This window comes from Homarus americanus, unplaced genomic scaffold, assembly GCF_018991925.1.
Source record: "Homarus americanus isolate GMGI-L3 unplaced genomic scaffold, GMGI_Hamer_2.0 scaffold34921, whole genome shotgun sequence".
NCBI classification, from domain to species: Eukaryota; Metazoa; Arthropoda; class Malacostraca; order Decapoda; family Nephropidae; genus Homarus; species Homarus americanus.
The window spans coordinates 18,645,030-18,665,029 of record NW_024741901.1 but is presented as its reverse complement, the minus strand read 5'-3'; positions in this window follow the sequence as shown (position 1 = coordinate 18,665,029).

Sequence of the window (20,000 nt, the reverse complement as noted above, 5' to 3'; positions counted from 1 at the left end):
GAATTCATCTTAATCAAAACATTCACCAAGGATAACAGCAGTAAATTATATAACGAAAAAAAATGGCCGCCGAATCACCATCTTTAATCAAAACATTCACCAAGGATAACAGCAGTAAATTATATAACGAAAAAAAAATGGCTGAATCACCATCTTTAATCAAAACATCCACCAAGGATAACAGCAGTAAATTATATAACGAAAAAAAAAAGGCCGAATCACCATCTTTAATCAAAACATTCACCAAGGATAACAGCAGTAAATTATATAACAACTGTGATATATATTAATAAATTCTATATAACAAGTGATACTGTGATGCGCTTCAGAGAAAATAAATTCACGAAATAAAAATGGCCGCCTATATTATTTTTTTTCCAATCTGTTCATAAAAATATTTGACATATATAAAAGTACAATACGATTTAACACCTGTAATAAATATAAATAAAATCAATACATAAATTATAGTTGGACGATGTATTTGGAAATTCAATGAGGTGATATGCAAAAATTCAAAATGGCCGTCTAATAGCAACATTTAATCTCAGCTTTACCAAATTAATAGTTAGTAAGCTTCAACTAACAATAATTCAAGATAATTCTGGTCAAGCTTCATGATAATAATTAGACTTTTGAGAGAAAATGTCGTGACCTCTGTTGACGAATTCAAGATGGCCGCCAAAAGAGATAATTTTAATCCAGTAATCACTTGGATCTATATAGGATTTTGTTCTTATAAATCACAGACGACTTATGATTTATTAGGTGACGGACAGACGAACAAACTGACGGACGGATTGACGGACGGACGGACGGATAAACCATGATGATAGCTCAGACCTAAAGGGAGAGTAAAAAATAAATAAGAAATAAACTACCAATAAAGGTAAAACTATACATTATTACGTTATTTCCATCCAGTACAACAACAACAACAACAACAACAACAACAACAACAACAACAACAACAACAACAACAACACCGCCAACAACAACAATAACAACAACAACAGCACACACCACCACCACCACCAACAACAAAAACAGCATCATCACCAACTACCACCATACAACAACCACCACCACCACCAACAACAACAACACCAACAACAAAGAATTAACTAATCAAACAACAACACCAACAACAAAGATCACCACCAACAACAAAGATCACCACCACTAACAACAGCACTAACCACCAATCACCACCACCACCACCAACAACAACACCAACAACAATAGCCTCACCACCACCACCAACAACAACAAGATTATCAACACGTGTCCTATAACAAGAGCTGTGTAATGGATGCCAAGAAGTGATTATTATCGTCATTATTTTATGAATGTGGGTGGGAGAAACTTGTCTATTAGAGCCATGATAAGTGCAGGGCCTGGCGTGGTGTGATGTGGTGTGGTGTGGCGGTGTGGTGTGGTGTGGCGGTGTGGTGTGGTGTGGTGTGGTGTGGCCTGGCGTGGTGTGGTGTGGTGTGGTGTGGCCTGGCGTGGTGTGGGTGTGTGGTGTGGTGTGGTGGGTGTGGTGTGGTGTGGCGTGGTGGTGTGGTGTGGTGTGTGGTGTGGTGGTGGCCTGGCGTGTGGTGTGGTGTGGTGTGGTGTGGTGGTGTGGTGTGGTGTGTGCGTGGTGTGTGTGGTGGTGTGGTGTGCTGGCGTGGTGTGGTGTGGTGTGGGTGTGGTGTGTGTGTGGGGTGTGGTGTGTGTGGTGTGGCGGTGTGGTGGTGTGTGGTGGTGGGTGGCGTGGTGTGGTGTGGGTGTAGCTGTGGTGTGGTGTGGTGTGTGGTGTGGTGGTGTGGTGTGGTGTGGCGTGGTGTGGTGTGGTGTGTGGTGTCACTGCATGGAGGAAGTGTGTGGCTGATAACCTGGTGTGGCTGATGAGAGAGAGAGGAGAGAGAGAGAGAGAGAGACGCCTTCTGATTGACTGATAAACTAGTGTGGATAAGGAGAGAGAGAGAGAGAAAGACTTTCTGATGATAAAAGTGATAGAGAGAGACGCTCTTTGATTGAATAAACTGTGATAATGAGAGAGAAGTGATAAACAGGATAATAAGAGAGAGAGAGAGAAGAAAAAGAAAGAGAGTGTGTGTGTGTGTGTGTGTGTGTGTGTAAAAATAGATTGTGGGGCTTAAGGTATCAGTATGAGTGTTTGTAAGGAATGTGTAGGTGTGTGTGTGAGACGAAGGTGAAGATTATATTGTTGGTGGTGTTGAAGACCTGGACCTTATACGACACACACACACACACACACACACCACACGAGATACATAAAACCCATCATAAACAGAGTGTCGCGTCCCTGGCAATAAGTACCACAACCTAGGCTCTGCAGCGCCATCTATAAACACAAGTCAGGAGGTTGAATCCCAAGCCGGAGCCAGGGCAAGGGTCCAGATCATCCGTAAATGATTGGAAGTGTTATCAAAGATGCTGAACGTCCGATCATTATAGCTATGTCCAATAATACACCGGTGCCGACAACGATACATGGTGTAAAGAGCAGGTACAGGCCCGTAACAGCTCTATTTGGCCTAAATTAAAGGTGTGAGGTGCCAATAAATTATCGGTACATGACTTCAAAGTGTAGTGGAAATTTTCTATTGTCAAATACCCGTTGAATTATATGGTACGAAATGATATACCTATTACATCCTCTCTCTTTATGTTTTATGGCTTCCGCGTACCTCTTCCCCTCCTCCCACTCCACCCACCCGGTACAGCGTCCCTCTGTTAAACTGACCACTGTGGCGACGACCTCCTCCTCCTCCTCCTCCTCTGCCTCACTTGCCTCTAATGACGTGTTAAACTCACCTGCTGATCTCATAACACAGCCTCCCTCTACCCCCCCCCCTCCCCCCTCATCCTCCCCCTTTTCTCTCAATTCTTCCATAGCCATAGGGTAGGGGTGGGTGGGTGGGTGGGTGGGGGGGGTAGAAGGAGTTATTCAGCCGTGGGGAGTTCGTAAGGTACGGTCGTTATAGAAGGTGTTTGTTGTATGTTAATGGCGAGCGAACCTTGTTTGTAGAGTGTCAGGTGTTTGTCAGGACGGGCAACTTGACAAAGCTACCCCTTCATTGCCAGTAATTTTCTCAGCATTTTTTTTTTCTCGTCTCGTCTACTTCATTTTCTCGAAGGATGAAGATAGTGATTTGGAGGAGAGAGAGGGAAGGAGGGAGGGAAGAAAAGGAAGGAGGATAGAAGAGGAAAGGAGGAAAGAAGAGGGAGGGAGGAGGGAAGAAGAGGGAGGAGGAAAAAGAGGAGGGAGGGAGGGAAGAAGAGGAAGGAGGGAGGGAAGAAGAGGGAGGAAGGGTAGAGGAGGAAGGGAGGAAAAAAGAGGGAAGGAGGGAGGGAAGAAGAGGGAGAGAAGGAAGAAGGAGGAGGGAGGGAGGGAGGAGGGAAGAAGAAGGGGAGAGGAGAGAGGAAAGACACAAACTGGTATGGAGGGTCTACTAGAGGGATGATGTAAGAAGAGAGAGAGAGAGAGAGAGAGAGAGAGAGAGAGAGAGTGTTCGGGGTTCCAAAACATCCAAACTCTACAGTACTATCCAATCTTTGAACCAAAACATTTTACGGACGGACGGACAGACAGGGACGGACAGACAGACAGACGGACGGACAGACAGACCTAACACTGATAGCTAGCACATCCCTCCCCCTCCCCTCCCTCTCCCTCCCCCATCGAAACAAATATACCTCGATGGAACATAAAATTATCAACGCAATTACAAAAAAACAAAATTCACCTAAAATCTTGAAGAAATTTAATGCACAAGATACACCTGGGCCTACACACCTGGTGGGGGAGGGAGGGCGCGACGTGAAGACCTGACCTGACCTGACTTGAGGGTATTAAATGCCTCGTTGCCACTTGAAACTCATTTTAACCCCGTGACCATGACCTCTGAATTAATAGAGATAAGGTTTTGTGGTAAGTAGATGGTTGAGAGGGTCGTTTTTGTGTTGATGGGTCGTTTTGATGTTGATGGAGGTCGTTTTTGTGTTGAGAGGGTCGTTTGTGTTGATGGGGGTCGTTTTGTGTTGATGTGAATGTTTTGTGTTGATGGGGGTCGTTTTGTGTTGAGAGAGGGTCGTTTGTGTTGATGGGGGTCGTTTTTGTGTTGATGGGGTCGTTTTTGTGTTGATGGTTGTCGTTTTGTGTTGATGGGGTCGTTTTTGTGTTGAGAGGATCGTTTGTGTTGATGGATATCGATTTTGTGCTGATGGATGTCGTTTTTGTGTTGATGGAGTCGTTTTGGTGTTGAGAGGGTTGTTTTTGAGTTGATGGAATGTTTTTTGTTGATGGATGTCGTTTTTGTATTAATGGAGGTCGTTTTGTGTTGATGGAGGTAGTTTTGTGTTGATGGATGTCGTTTTAGTATTGATATAGGTCGTTTTTGTGTTGATAAGGGTCGTTTTGGCGTTGAGAGGGTCGTTTGTGTTGATGGATATCATTTGTGTTGATTGATGTCGTTTTTGTGTTGATGGGGTCGTTTTGGTGTTAAGAGGGTCGTTTTTGTGTTGAGAGGGTTGTTTTGAGTTGATGGAGGTCGTTTTTGTGTTCAGAGGGTCATTTGTGTTGATGGATGTCGTTTTGTATTAATGGAGGTCGTTTTTGTGTTGATGGAGGTCGTTTTGTGTTGATGGATGTCGTTTTGTATTAATGGAGGTCTTTGTGTTGATGGAGGTCGTTTTGTGTTGATGGAGGTCGTTTTGTGTTGATGGAGGTCGTTTTGTGTTGATAGAGGTCGTTTTGTGTTGATGGAGGTCGTTTTTGTGTTGATGGAGGTCGTTTTGTGTTCAGAGGGTCGTTCTGTCCTCATAAAGAGTCGTTTTTCACTAATCTACTACATACTTCACATCACCACCACTAATAAAGTACTGATTGTACCACTATCACCACTATATACCTTCATCAAGAAATACATCACCACCACTACCACCTACACTCACCATAACTACCACAACTACCTACCATCACCACCACTCACAACAACCACCACTACCACCAACACTCACCATAACTCCCACAACTACCTACCATCACCACCACTACAACAACCACCACTACCACCAACACTCACCATAACTCCCACAACTACCTACCATCACCACCACTCACAACAACCACCACTACAACCAACACTCACCATAACTACCACAACTACCTACCATCACCACCACACTCACAACAACCACCACAACCACCACCACCAACCCACACCCACCACAACCACCATCCTAACCCACCATCTACAACCCTACTGTTCCTCACCACACACCCCCAGGACTCATATCTCAACACCTTCATTCACCACACCTTCACAATAAGCCTAATTACCCACCTATTTCCTAATGACTACAGGTAATATACACTCTTAGACACACAATACTCAGCTTCCGCTCAGGTAAATAGAGAGGAACTGAGGGGGTGGCGAACGAGTACACGATATATATAATTAATAACCTACAGCCACACTCCTCCCTCCATTGTTGTCGTGTGTGTGTGTGTGTGTGTGTTTGACAAGATATATTATGAATGAGTTTTGTTGTCATATAGTGTTTGTGTGTGTGTGTGTGTGTGTGTGTGTGTGTGTGTGTGTGTGTGTGTGTGTGTGTGTGTGTGTGTGTGTGTGTGTGTGTGTGTGTGTTGTTATTACCACTATAAGCAAGAAGTCACAAATGGGTCGACTTGGGGTACCATCGACTCAATTTACGTAACAAAATCCTTCTTTTTTTCTTTCATACCATTTATTCATTATTCTATCCATTATATTACGTCGATATTATAAAACACTTAGTTATTATCTCCTCATCAACGTCACAAAATAATTATTGACGTCACTTGAAGCTTAAACACCCAAACACAAGCATAATCTAACCTATTCTAACACTAATCTAACCTAATCTAACCTAAACTAACGCTACCCTAACCTAACCTTTCTAAAATACTCTAACCAAACCTAACATTAACCTAACCTAACCTAACCTAACCAAACCTAACATTAACCTAACCTAACCAAAACCTAACCTAACCTAACCAAACCTAACATTAACCTAACCTAACCTGCTTAGTCATCAGGAAAAATAAGTTAGGGGTGGTTACTCTTCAGGTGATTCCTCTTTGAGTATAAAGTTATCCTCTTCGTAATCATCCAAAATAACAACAATAAAACCACAACATCTTTATTCGCCGTGGCCATCGTCAGGAGGTCGGCGCCCCACTGTAGCTGACCACCCAAATCAGATCCTGTCAGAGTAATATCGGCTTCACGCCCGTCTGCCCCTTAAGTCAATAGGGTAGTGTGTGGGGCCAGGGCACGCTAGAGCTGTCGATAAGACCACTGGGCAACGAAACAAGGCTATTATGTTGTACAGGTAATTATACCAGTATGTTGACCTTAGTGGACCGTGGGCTGGAACGAGGCTGGACCGAGGCTGGAACGAGGCTGGACCGAGAGCTGGTGGTCCACGAAAAAAGAATAGACCCGTGAAAAGGCTAACTATATGATGATGATGATGATGATGATGATGATGATGATGATGATGATATATAAGATAATGAATCCCACATATCACAACACAGTATAAACAAATGTCTGTAGAGGTGTTAGTCCTCAAAGCTCACCTCTCCTAACTGACTCACTGACAGCCATTTCCAAATTTCCCGCACTGAGGAATTTTTAATCCACCAACGTCATATTATTACATACACTGCCAGACGTACGACTAACACTACACTAACGCATCTATGGCTTACTCCTGGTCAACCTTATTTTAAATACGGTAGAAAAATTAAAGAATGGGAGATTGTAAAGAAGTATAGAGTAGAATATGACAAGTATGGTGGGTGACGTAATAAGTGACGTCATAGTACTGTACAACACTACCACGCCGTCTGCACCAACCTGATCGAACACGACCGAGGTCTTACGATGATTTACTGTATAAACAAACCAAATATTATCTAATTTAGCCCAGGCAATTGAGATCATGCATGGCAACCCAAACCGGATAAAGAGAGAGACGGAGAAGTCGGATAGACGAACTGAGGAGAGCCGAGCAGTGTAACGTAATACCCAGCAGCCAGTGACGCGTGACGAGGTTGAGAGGCGGCAAATTACACTAATAGGCAATAAAAATCATATCTTATTTTTCTTAATTATTGTCTCGTGTAAAAACTGACTTAGTGAGTTAAGCGATCTTTGCCGTAAGAGCATTTTGACACTCTTAACACACGAACATCATCAAGGGAATCTACGGGTGACTCGTGTAGTCCTCCAAGCTGTCGACGGTTCAGAAGTTACCAACAGTACCTCAGTTATGTATCTATCAGGGTCACCATTGTATTGTTTTAGAAGAACGACGTACTGTAGCCTGTCAAACTATCTATTAGTGAATGTACCAAGAGAGAGAGAGGGAGAGAGACTTTAGTTCACACATTACATTAACTTGTCTACATTTAACAACCTGTAATTATAAGCTCACAAAAACTGTAATTTGACGAGATATCTTATATCTGTTATATTACATTAGTTTATCAAGCGGAGAGCAGTTGTTATGTGAGCTGCCTCACTATAAAAAAATAGTACATGTCAGGGAACCAGCTGGTCTTGTTACACACACACACACACACACACACACACACCTTTAATACATCAAAACTATTTTTCTTGTTTTTCAAATCCTGTTTGGATTTTTATCAATTTGTTTATAATAATACACATCTCGAGCACACACACAGACAACAAATATATATATATATATATATATATATATATATATATATATATATATATATATATATATATATATATATATATATATATATATATATATATACAGTATATTGATCAGCGACAGACAAGCTTCGTCATAAACTTCACAACAATAAAAAAAGTTTAGACACTCATCCACATCCAGCAGTAAACACTTTTTCTCAAAATATCTAATTATATATATAAAACGCAAAACAATGTAGCTTCTGGGAGATAATCAAAGCCGTTGTGAAGTGTAAACAGACTGTAGAAGTTAAGGTAAGAAAAATAGCTTTACACAAACGGAAATAGGCAGAGGCGGGAGTAACACTCCTGCTTGACTCAACAACAAAAAAGAAAACAAAAAATTAAGTACGAGTTATATTAAAAAGATATACGGATGAGCATTGTAATCTAATATAGTACCACCGATGATATAAATAAGAGGCAATTTGTGAGGACGCTTTAGAAAATAGTATACAAGAAAACAAATAAACAAGGGTGAAGTAACTACCGCTTGAAAAAAAAAAAAAAAAAGAGGACGTCATAGTTGCAGTTGGTGGCGACGCCTGGCAACTCACCCGGAGGCGGCGAAAATTACTGTCATTATCTAATCCATAGTAATTAATTGCCCTACTTGATGTGATTTAATACTTTTAATCTCAAACTTGTTACTTCTCTATCGTGTTATCTCTTGATTGTGAGAAATTTTCCGAAAATTCTTGGGTTGCGATTAGGGTTTTATGTGGAGTGAGCATGACAAGGGTTATTGAAATTCTCCTCCAAGCGGCGGCGGTAGAGGGAGAGGAGGAGGAGGAGCCGTAAGGGGTTGGTTGAGTTTTAATACGCGGGGGAGAGAAAATTGAAATATATACACATATATACATTCACGGTAGGGATAATAACAAAGGAGTAATTAATAACAAAGATTGATAAATATAATAAATTGGGAAGTTTATATATATATATATTTTATATATATATATATATAACCCCCGTGGACAAGATTCTTATTCGTTTATATAAAGATTGAAAAGGAAAAAAAATGGATGCAGACATTACGACGCAACAGGTTACTGAAATAATGCCCCCTCTCACCGTCCCCCTCCTTTCCTCCCCTCCCTCCTCACAGCATCCATCCCCATCTCCTCCCACCCACCCTCACCCATTCTTTCTCCCCCACTCTCCCCCCACTGGTGCATCGGTAGGTATTTTGTGGCGTTTTGTTCATCAGCGGTGATGAGAGCGTTATGTATTCACTCCCCTTCCTCCCACTCCCCTCCGTGATCCACAAGTGGGGGGGGAAGGTGTTGAGAGGTGAGGGGTTAAAGTGGCAAGGGAGGGACGTAGTGGTAGTAAAGGTGGGGGGAGGAGAGAGGGTGGTGGGAAGGAGGTAAGGGGAGGGGGTAGTAATGAGGATGGGATAATTTTTGTTGTTGTTGTTTGTGTGTTGTTGTTGTTGTGTTGTTGTTGTTGTTGTTGTTGGTGTTGTCAAGTGGTTGAACTGTTCCATCCTAAATCTTAATTTATAGAACAAACAAGAAGAAGAAAGCTAATGAATGAATGAATAGAGAGAGAGAAAGATCTAACCCAACCCTCTCTCTCTCCACCATCAAGTATACTGTATATATGTTTTTTACACCACACCTTAAATATACACCACGTTCACACAACCTTTTATCTCAGCTCGAGGTGTTAAATATAACGCACAGGTGATAATTACAAAACTATCTAATGCATTTCTCTTTCCTCTCGCCTCAAACGACAGCCAGGAGTATAGCAATCATGTGTGTGTGTGTGTGTGTGTGTGTGTGTGTGTGTGTGTGTGTGTGTGTGTGTGTGGGTGTGTGTGTCTGGTGTGTGTGTGGGTGTGTGTGTGTGTGTGTGTGTGCTTGTTTTGTGTGTTTCTGTATATGCTTGTTTAGTTTACGTCTAGATATATATAAGTCTGTGTGTACAAGTATGTGGCCTATATGTATGTATGTATGTATGTATGTATGTATGTATGTATGTATGTGTGTGTGTGGGCATCTTCGGTATCTATCACCACAGTAATTACTATAAACAGGGGCATAAAATTTACTCTGTACCTTCATTAGTGAGTAAACTGTTGCTCCTCCGTAATGGTTTAAGTAAGAGCCCCAGTGAAGGGTTATACCACCTACGGTTTAGGAGTGTTCAGCTCTACCCTCTGTTTTATAGTGTCTAGTGTGCTATATAGTGTCTAGTGTGTTTATATAGTGTCTAGTGTTTATATAGTGTCTAGTGTATTAAATAGTGTCTAGTGTTTATAGTGTCTATGTGTTTATATAGTGTCTAGTGTTTATAGTGTCTAGTGTGTTTATATAGTGTCTAGTGCTTATATAGTGTCTAGTGTTTATATAGTGTCTAGTGTGTTTATATAGTGTCTAGTGTTTATATAGTGTCTAGTGTTTATATAGTGTCTAGTGTGTTTACATAGTGTCTAGTGTGTTTATATAGTGTCTAGTATAAGTTCTAGTGTGTATATCAGTGTGTTTATATAGTGTCCAGTGTTTATATAGTGTCTAGTGTGTTTACATATGTCTAGTGTGTTTATATAGTGTCTAGTTTATAGAGTTCAGTGTGTTTTATATAGTGTCTAGTGTGTTTATATAGTGTCTAATGTGTTTATATAGTGTCTAGTGTTTATATAGTGTCTAGTGTCTATGTTCTATGTGTTTATATAGTGTCTAGTGTTATATAGTGTCTAGTGTGTTTACATTGTGTCTAGTGTGTTTATATAGTGTCTAGTAGTTTTATATAGCTAGTGTGTCATATAGTGTCTAGTGTGTTTATATGCAGTGTGTTTATATAGTGTCTAGTGTTTATATAGTGTCTAGTGTCGTTACATAGTGTCTAGTGTGTTTATATCTAGTGTTATTTCAGGTAAGTTATGCTATATAGTGTCTAGTGTGTTTATATAGTGTCTAGTGTTTATATAGTGTCTAGTGTGTACATATAGTCTAGTGTGTTTATATAGTGTCTTGTGTTTATATAGTGTCTAGTGTGTTTAACAGTGTCTAGTGTGTTTATATAGTGTCTAGTGTGTTTATATAGTGTCTAGTGTGTTTACATAGTGTCTAGTGTGTTTATATAGTGTCAGTGTTAAAGTCAGTGTCTATATAGTGTCTAGTGTGTTTATATAGTGTCTAGTGTTTATATAGTGTCTAGTGTGTTTACATAGTGTCTAGTGTGTTTATATAGTGTCTAGTGTTTATATAGTGTCTATGTGTTACATAGTGTCTAGTGTGTTTATAGTGTCTAGTGTGTTTATATAGTGTCTAGTGTGTTTATATAGTGTCTAGTGTTTTATATAGTGTCTAGTGTCTATATAGTGTCTAGTGTGTTTATATAGTGTCTAGTGTTTATATAGTGTCTAGTGTGTTTACATAGTGTCTAGTGTGTTTATATAGTGTCTAGTGTGTTTATATAGTGTCTAGTGTGTTTATATAGTGTCTAGTGTGCTTATATAGTGTCTAGTGTTTATATATGTCTAGTGTCTATATAGTGTCTAGTGTGTTTATATAGTGTCTAGTGTCTATATAGTGTCTAGTGTGTTTACATAGTGTCTAGTGTGTTTATATAGAGTCTATTTGTTTATATAGTGTCTGCGTGTAGTGTCTAGTATTTATATATGTCTAGTGTGTTTATATAGTCTAGTTTGTTTATATAGTGTCTAGTGTTTATATAGTGTCTAGTGTCTATATAGTGTCTAGTGTGTTTATATAGTGTCTAGTGTTTATATAGTGTCTAGTGTCTATATAGTGTCTAGTGTGTTATATAGAGTCTAGTGTTTATATAGTGTCTAGTGTGTTTATATAGTGTCTAGTGTGTTTATATAATGTCTAGTGTTTATATCGTGTCTAGTGTGTTTATATAGTGTCTAGTGTGTTTATATAGTGTCTAGCGTGTTTATATAGTGTCTAGAGTTTATATAGTGTCTAGTGTGTTTATATAGTCTAGTTGTTTTATATAGTGTCTAGTGTTTATATAGTGTCTAGTGTCTATATAGTGTCTAGTGTGTTTATATAGTGTCTAGTGTTTATATAGTGTCTAGTGTGTTTATATAGTGTCTAGTGTTTATATAGTGTCTAGTGTGTTTATATAGTGTCTAGTGTTTATATAGTGTCTAGTGTGTTTATATAGTGTCTAGTGTGTTTATATAGTGTCTAGTGTGTTTATATAGTGTCTAGTGTTTATATAGTGTCTAGTGTGTTTATATAGTGTCTAGTGTTTATATAGTGTCTAGTGTGTTTATATAGTGTCTAGTGTTTATATAGTGTCTAGTGTGTTTATATAGTGTCTAGTGCTTATATAGTGTCTAGTGTGTTTATATAGTGTCTAGTGTGTTTATATAGTGTCTAGTGTTTATATAGTGTCTAGTGTTTATATAGTGTCTAGTGTGTTTACATAGTGTCTAGTGTGTTTATATAGTGTCTAGTGTGTTTATATAGTGTCTAGTGTTTATATAGTGTCTAGTGTGTTTACATAGTGTCTAGTGTGTTTATATAGTGTCTAGTGTTTATATAGTGTCTAGTGTGTTTATATAGTGTCTAGTGTGTTTATATAGTGTCTAGTGTGCTTATATAGTGTCTAGTGTGTTTATATAGTGTCTAGTGTGTTTATATAGTGTCTAGTGTTTATATAGTGTCTAGTGTTTATATAGTGTCTAGTGTGTTTATATAGTGTCTAGTGTCTATATAGTGTCTAGTGTGCTTATATAGTGTCTAGTGCTTATATAGTGTCTAGTGTGTTTATATAGTGTCTAGTGTTTAAATAATGTCTAGTGTGTTTATATAGTGTCTAGTGTTTATATAGTGTCTAGGGTTTATACAGTGTCTAGTGTGTTTATATAGTGTCTAGTGTGTTTATATAGTGTCTAGTGTCTATATAGTGTCTAGTGTGTTTATATAGTGTCTAGTGTTTATATAGTGTCTAGTGTGTTTATATAGTGTCTAGTGTGTTTATATAGTGTCTAGTGTGCTTATATAGTGTCTAGTGTGTTTATATAGTGTCTTGTGTGTTTATATAGTGTCTAGTGTTTATATAGTGTTTAGAGTGTTTATATAGTGTCTAGTGTGTTTATATACTGTCAGGTGTTTATTTAGTGTCTAGTGTGTTTATATAGTGTCTAGTGTGTTTATATAGTGTCTAGTGTTTATATAGTGTTTAGAGTGTTTATATAGTGTCTAGTGTGTTTATATAGTGTCTAGTGTTTATATAGTGTCTAGGGTTTATACAGTGTTAGGTGTTTGTACAGTGTTTAGTGTTTATAGTGTCTAGTGTTTAGATTGTGTCTATTGTTTATATAGTGCCTCGCGTTTCTATAGTGTCTAGTGTTTATATTGTCTAGTGTTTATATTGTCTAGTGTTTATATAGTGACTAGTGTTTGTACATTGTTTAGTGTTTATACAGTGTTTGTACAGTGTATAGTGTTTATATAGTGTCTAGTGTTTACATAGTGCCCAGGGTGTTTATATAGTGTCTAGTGTTTATATGGTGTCAAGCGTTCATACAGTATTTAGTGTTTATAAAGTGTGTAGTGTTTATATAGTGTCTAGTGTGTTTATAGTGTCAAGGATGTTTATATAGTGCCTGGTGTTTATATAGTGTCTGTGTTTATATAGTGTCCAGATTGTTCATATATTGGCTAGTGTTTAGTGTTTATATAGTGTCCAGATTGTTTATATTGTGTTCAGGGTGTCAACATAGTGTCTAGTGTTTATATAGTGTCCAATGATTTTATAGTGTCTAGTGTTTATATAGTGTCCAGATTGTTTATATTGTGTTCGGGGTGTCAACATAGTGTCCAAGGTGTTTATATAGTATCCAGGGTGTTTATATTGAGTTCAGGGTGTTTATATTGTGTCCAGAGTGTTAATATAGTGTCCAAGGTGTTTATATAGTGTCCAGGGTGTTTATATAGTATCCAGGGTGTTTATATTAAGTTCAGGGTGTCTATATAGTGTCCAGAGTGTTAATATAGTGTCCAGAGTGTTTATATAGTGTCCAGAGTGTTTATATTGTGTTCAGGGTGTTTATATAGTGTCCAGGGTGTTTATATAGTGTCCAGAGTGTTAATATAGTGTTCAGAGTGTTTATATAGTGTCCAAAGTTTTTATGTTGTGTTCAGGGTGTTTATATAGTGTCAAGAATGTTTAAATAGCGTCTAGAACATTTATGTAGTGTCCAAGGAGCTTATGTAGTGTTCAGTTCCCAGTAATGTTTATATAGTGTCCAGTGTTGTTTGTGTTTATACAGTATAGTTTTCAGTAATGCTTGTGCTTACAGAGTGCATTGATGTTTTAGTGTTATCTAAGGCTGACTAACCTAACCTAACCTAACCCCACCCTCAAGGTAGCGTTAGGATGAAATAAACTAAGTTGGGTTTATCTACAGGTGATCCGTTTTATTAGCAGTGAGCGTCAGACACCATTATTTACACCTGTACTTGATGTTATTAAGACCTTCGGTGAGTGGTGGCAGTAACAACAGCTCTGGGTGCTAAAGAATCAATAGGAACTAATAGTGTAGAATCATCCGCTGAGTCCAACAACGTGTTATTACCACCACTGTAAAGATCTGATATAAAACTCCCCGAAAGATAAGAGAGGTCCGAGAACACTGCCCTGAGGTACTCCACGGATGATTGGTCGAACCGTAACGTCACTGTAAGGGCCACTAACAACGACCCTTTACTTTCCCTTAATAGGTCGTGGGATTATCTATCACTACCATTACTCCTTAGTTTATTCAGTAGTGCATCATGAATTAGTAAATTAAACACACCGTTGAAATGTATCTGAACAATGCAGCACTGAAATCCTCCATCAAGGTTCTCCAGCTACGCGTGTGAGAAACCCCCAAGAGAACTGAATCACATTATTAAATCTTGAAATGTAAGTTGAAGGGAATTAGATACCTCTTGCCAAGTTTGTACGAGGATCATATTCAAACCTGCATCGTTATTGGTATTCGATGTATAAAGATCTCCCCGTGTTGATAATGGCGCGGTGTGTGTGTCAGTGAGGCCCGGGGGAAGGTGCTCGGCTGTGTGTGTGAGGGATGTGTTGGGCCCCGCCACACAGCCTCACCCCGGGGGAGGTGCTCGGCTGTGTGTGTGAGGAATGTGTTGGGCCCCGCCACACAGCCTCACCCCGGGGGAGGTGCTCGGCTGTGTGTGTGTGAGGGATGTGTTGGGCCCCGCCACACAGCCTCACCCCGGGGGAGGTGCTCGGCTGTGTGTGTGAGGGATGTGTTGGGCCCCGCCACACAGCCTCACCCCGGGGGATGGTAGTTGTTGATATTATTACCATCATCTAATTATTATTAGTAGTAGTAGTAGTAGTAGTAGTAGTAGTAGTAGTATACAGTAGATGAAGCACAATACCCGTCATGAAATGCTGCGACTATATGTTTACGATTTTCATGGTTAGGTTAGGTTAGCTGACGGTCGTAATTACTAATCATGAAATTCGTGTATATATATATATACATATATATATATATATATATATATATATATATATATATATATATATATATATATATATATATATATATATATATATATATATATATATATATATATATATATATATATATATATATATATATATATATATATATATATATATATATATATATGTGTGTGTGTGTGTGTGTGTGTGTGTGTGTGTATACCGAGGGGTGAAGGTACATATCCTTCAATAAAAGTGGAAACATTCCATGAGCGGTGTCTGTGACCTGTATCTGTGACAGTCTACACATTATCAAAGGCCATGTAAACAATTCTTTGCACACACACACACACACACACACACACACACACACACACACACACACACACCCCTCACACACACACACACACACACACACACACACACACACACACACACACACACACACACACACACACACACACACACCTGGATTTTATATTTTCCGGAAGAAAAAAAAGAAAAAGGCATCGTTTTTGGTCTCCCCTTCAGCTTTCATCTTTGGTTCTCAGCCATTTTTTAAAGTCCCGTCACTGTCCAAACACGAAATTCAAATAATAAAAAAAATATTGAAAATCATCAGTGACGGCGGAGAGTTGGTGGCAAGGGTCGATAAATTTAATATATATATATATATATATATTTATATGTGTATATATATATATATATATATATATATATATATATATATATATATATATATATATATATATATATATAAACAATGCGTCTACACATACACACTACACAGGTGTTATTGTATACGTCATACATCACCTGCGGAGACAGCACCGTAAGGTAAAGTAATTAGTGAACACAATGTTGTTGAAAAGTACACCTGTGACTTAACACAAGAGAGAAGAGAAGAGTGGAACACCGTCCGCCTCAGAGACTTGTCAGACTGGTCAGTGGTCAGTGTCTCAGCATAATGTGATCCGAGACAACAGGTAAGTCGAGATGACAAGTATAATAACATACAGTTACTGAACACTGTTGGCAGCATTTCCTTGTGGGTGGAGCACTAGGGTCACGGGGACTGTGATATCAACTTCTACTGACTCAGATTTTTCATCTGTAATTAAATGTTTTTCATGTTGTTGCTGGGGCATAATCTGAAGTTAAAAGAACCAAAGAGTTCAGTAGATATAAACTTATCACATGAATGACTCACAGTTAGATGCCAGAATGATACTACCAAGTGTTGAGAGAATTTTGGCCACAACTGTACACCCAGGAGAGAGAGTGGACAAGGCTGCAAAATCGTAAATTTGCGAAGCCAATAAACTGCGTCTACGACAACCCATCCTTCCATGCTCCCAGCTGATGTTTACCTCGATGACGTCTGTAATAAAACCACGTTATGATAATTCAGTTACCAGTTACCGTAGGTAGCTGTTGTCTGTTATGACGTAGGTAATAAACAATGATGTATCGTTGATAGAAAATAACTTTGAGTCCAATTATGACCGATTGGGCAAAATTACTTAATTTTTGTCGTCCGAATATGACAATTCGAGTACATTGACCTACACATGCACGTACGATTCATTGGCCCTTTGAGGACAGTGACTTAACCCCTTGCGTGTAATTCCATGACCCTTTGATTACTGTGATTTAACCCTTTGCTCGCGACGCTCTCACCCTTAGGTTACGATGACTTAATCACCCGAATATGACACCATGACCCCTCCAGTAAGATAACTCACCCCTGCATGTGATAACCGAACCCCTGCGTACGATCACTGACGTCATCATCAACAGGAGATTAATGGCTTCCTTGCTACCGTCCCAAACTACTGGTTTCACGACACGAGGTCTCTTGGAGGGTGAGGGAGGGAGGAAGGAAGGGTAGAAAGAAGGGAAAGGAAAGGGGAGGGATGCGAATTTGTCTCCCTTAACACCTATACCCAAATATATGAATTAAACACGGTGAGCACTCCCTTTTTTCCCGCCATGATCTAAAACTCACAGGTGATCTTTACCTTAATGACGTCATATGTAAACAAGTGACGTCACGATAAAAGAAACAAGTGACGAACGTTTCCATTAATAAACTTTATATCTATGTCTCTCTCCCTTCCCTCTCTCTCGAATATCCTCCACGTTATTAATGTCAACGGGAATATATAACCTATGAGGAAGGTAATACTCTTTTTTATATAGTTTAAATCTGTCAGAAACTCGGATCAAAATGTTACAAACTGTGTAGTAAGACTGTGTGTTTGAAGTGCTGGAGGCGAGGAAGATTACAGGTGGAACAGTGATGGATCTACCTACCTCCCTCCCTGTGTGTGTGTGTGTGTGTGATGCTGCCACCCTCCCTGCATGTATGTATGTATGTATGTGTATGTGGGGTTTCACTCTATACTTACATTGAATTAATACAACGTGAACATATTTTTTAATTTGATTTACATTAAGGAATTAAAGTATCACCTCTCTCTCTCTCTCTCTCTCTCTCTCTCTCTCTCTCTCTCTCTCTCTCTCTCTCTCTCTCTCTCTCTCCCATCTAACCTCTCTCACTTTCTCTCTACTTTTCCCTCTTTATCTGTCTCTCTCTCTATCTTCCTCCTACACTCTCACTCTCCCTTTCTCCCTCCCTCCCTCCCATTTTATCTCTCCAACCCTCCCACTTTCTCACTTTCTCTCTCTCTCTCTCTCTCTCCCTTTATCTCCCTCTCACTTTCTCCCTCCTACCCTCTCATTTTCTCTCCCCCTTCCTCCCACCCATATCCTCTCTTCCTCCCTCCCACTCGTCCTCTCTCTTTCTCCCACCCTCTCACTTTCTACTCTCTCCTCTCTCTCCCTCTCCTGGGTCACAATGTAGGCAGGTGGGTGTACTATTAGAGCCGTCTCTCTCCCTGGGTGTTTTGTCACCCTGGCGCGTGATAGCGGGGTGAGGGAGGGACTACCCTAGAAATATTGCATTAATAGTACTCTGACATCACACCGAGGTCACGGGGGGGAGGGTGGGAGGGGGAGCAGTATGTTTGAAGGTAAAGGTGAGAGGGATTGGTTGGGATAATTGGTGATGGTGGTGGTGGTGAGGTGTGTGGTGGTGGTGGTGAAATTCTGGTGGTGAGGTGGTGGTGGTGGTGGTGGTGGGGTGTGTGGTGATGGTGGTGGTGGTGGTGAGGTGTGTGGTGGTGGTGGTGGTGGTGGTGAGGTGTGTGGCGGTGGTGGTGGTGGTGGTGGTGTGGGGTGTGGGTGGTGGTGGTGGTGGTGGTGGGGTGTGTGGTGAGGGGTGGGTGTGTGGTGGTGGTGGTGGGGTGTGTGGTGGTGGTGGTAGTGGGGTGTGTGTGGTGGTGGCGGTGGTGGTGGTAGTGGCAGGGGTGTGTGGTGGGGTGTGGTGGTGAGTAGGTGTGTGGTGGTGGTGGTGGTGGTGGTGGTGGGGTGTGTGGTGGTGGTAGTGTGGTGGTGGTGGTAGTGAGGTGTGGTGGGGTGTGGTGGTAGTGAGGGGTGTGGTGGTAGTGAGGGTGTGTGGTGGTAGTGAGGTGTGTGGTGGTGGCGGTGAATTTGGTGGTGCTGGGGTGTGTGGTGGTGTGGTGGTGTGGTGGTAGTGGGGTGTGCCCAGTGCTGGTAGTGAGGTGTGTGAGGTGGTGGTGAGGTGTGTGAATGGTGGTAGTGGTGTGGTGGTAGTGAGGTGTGTGGTGGTGGTGAGGGTGTGTGGTGGTGGTGAGGGTGTGTGGTGGTGGCGGTGGTGGTGGTAGTGGGGTGTGGTGGGTGTGGTGGTGGTGAGGGTGGTGGTGGTGGCGGTGGTGTTGGTGGTAGTGAGGTGTGTGGTGGGGTGTGGTGGTAGTGAGGTTGTGTGGTGGTAGTGAAGTGTGTGGTGGGGTGTGGTGGTAGTGAGGTGTGTGGTGGTGGTGGGGTGTGTGATGGTGGCGGTGGTGGTGGTAGTGAGGGTGTGTGGTGGGGTGTGGTGTGGTGAGGCGTGTGGTGGTAGTGGGTGTGTGGTGGTAGTGGGGTGTGTGGTGGTGGCGGTGGTGGTGGTGAGTGGGTGTGGTGGTGGTGAGGGTGTGGTGGTGGCGGTGGTGGTGGTAGTGGGGTGTGTGGTGGGGTGTGGTGGTGGTGGGGTGTGTGGTGGTAGTGAGGGTGTGTGGTGGTGAGGTGAGGGGTGTGTGGTGGTGGCGGTGGTGGTGGTACTGAGGTGTGTGGTGGGTGTGGTGGTAGTGAGGTGTGGTGGTAGTGAGGTGTGGTGGTAGGGGTGTGTGGTGGTGAGGTGGGGTGTGTGGTGGTGTGGTGGTGAGTGGGCTGTGTGGGTGGTGGTGGGGTGTGGTGGTGGTGGGGTGTGTGGTGGTGGCGGTGGTGGCGGTGGTAGTGAGGGTGTGTGGTGGGGAGTCCCAGGGTGGTAGTGGGTGTGCAGGGTGGTAGTGAGGGTGTGTGGTGGTGTGGTGGTGGTGGGGTGTGTGGTGGTGGTGAGGTGTGTGGTGGTGGTGAGGGTGTGTGGTGGTGGCGGTGGTGGTGGTGAGTGAGGTGTGTGGTGGGGTGTGGTGGTAGTGAGGGTGTGTGGGGGTAGTGAGGGGTGGTGGTAGTGAGGTGTGTGGTGGTAATTGAGGTGTGGGTGGTGTGGTGGTAGTGGCTGTGTGGTGGTGGTGGCGGTGGCGGTGGTAGTGAGGTGTGTGGTGGGGTGTGAGGTGGTAGTGAGGTGTGTGGTGGTAGTGAGGGGTGTGGTGGTAGTGAGGTGTGTGGTGGTAGTGAGGTGTGTGGTGG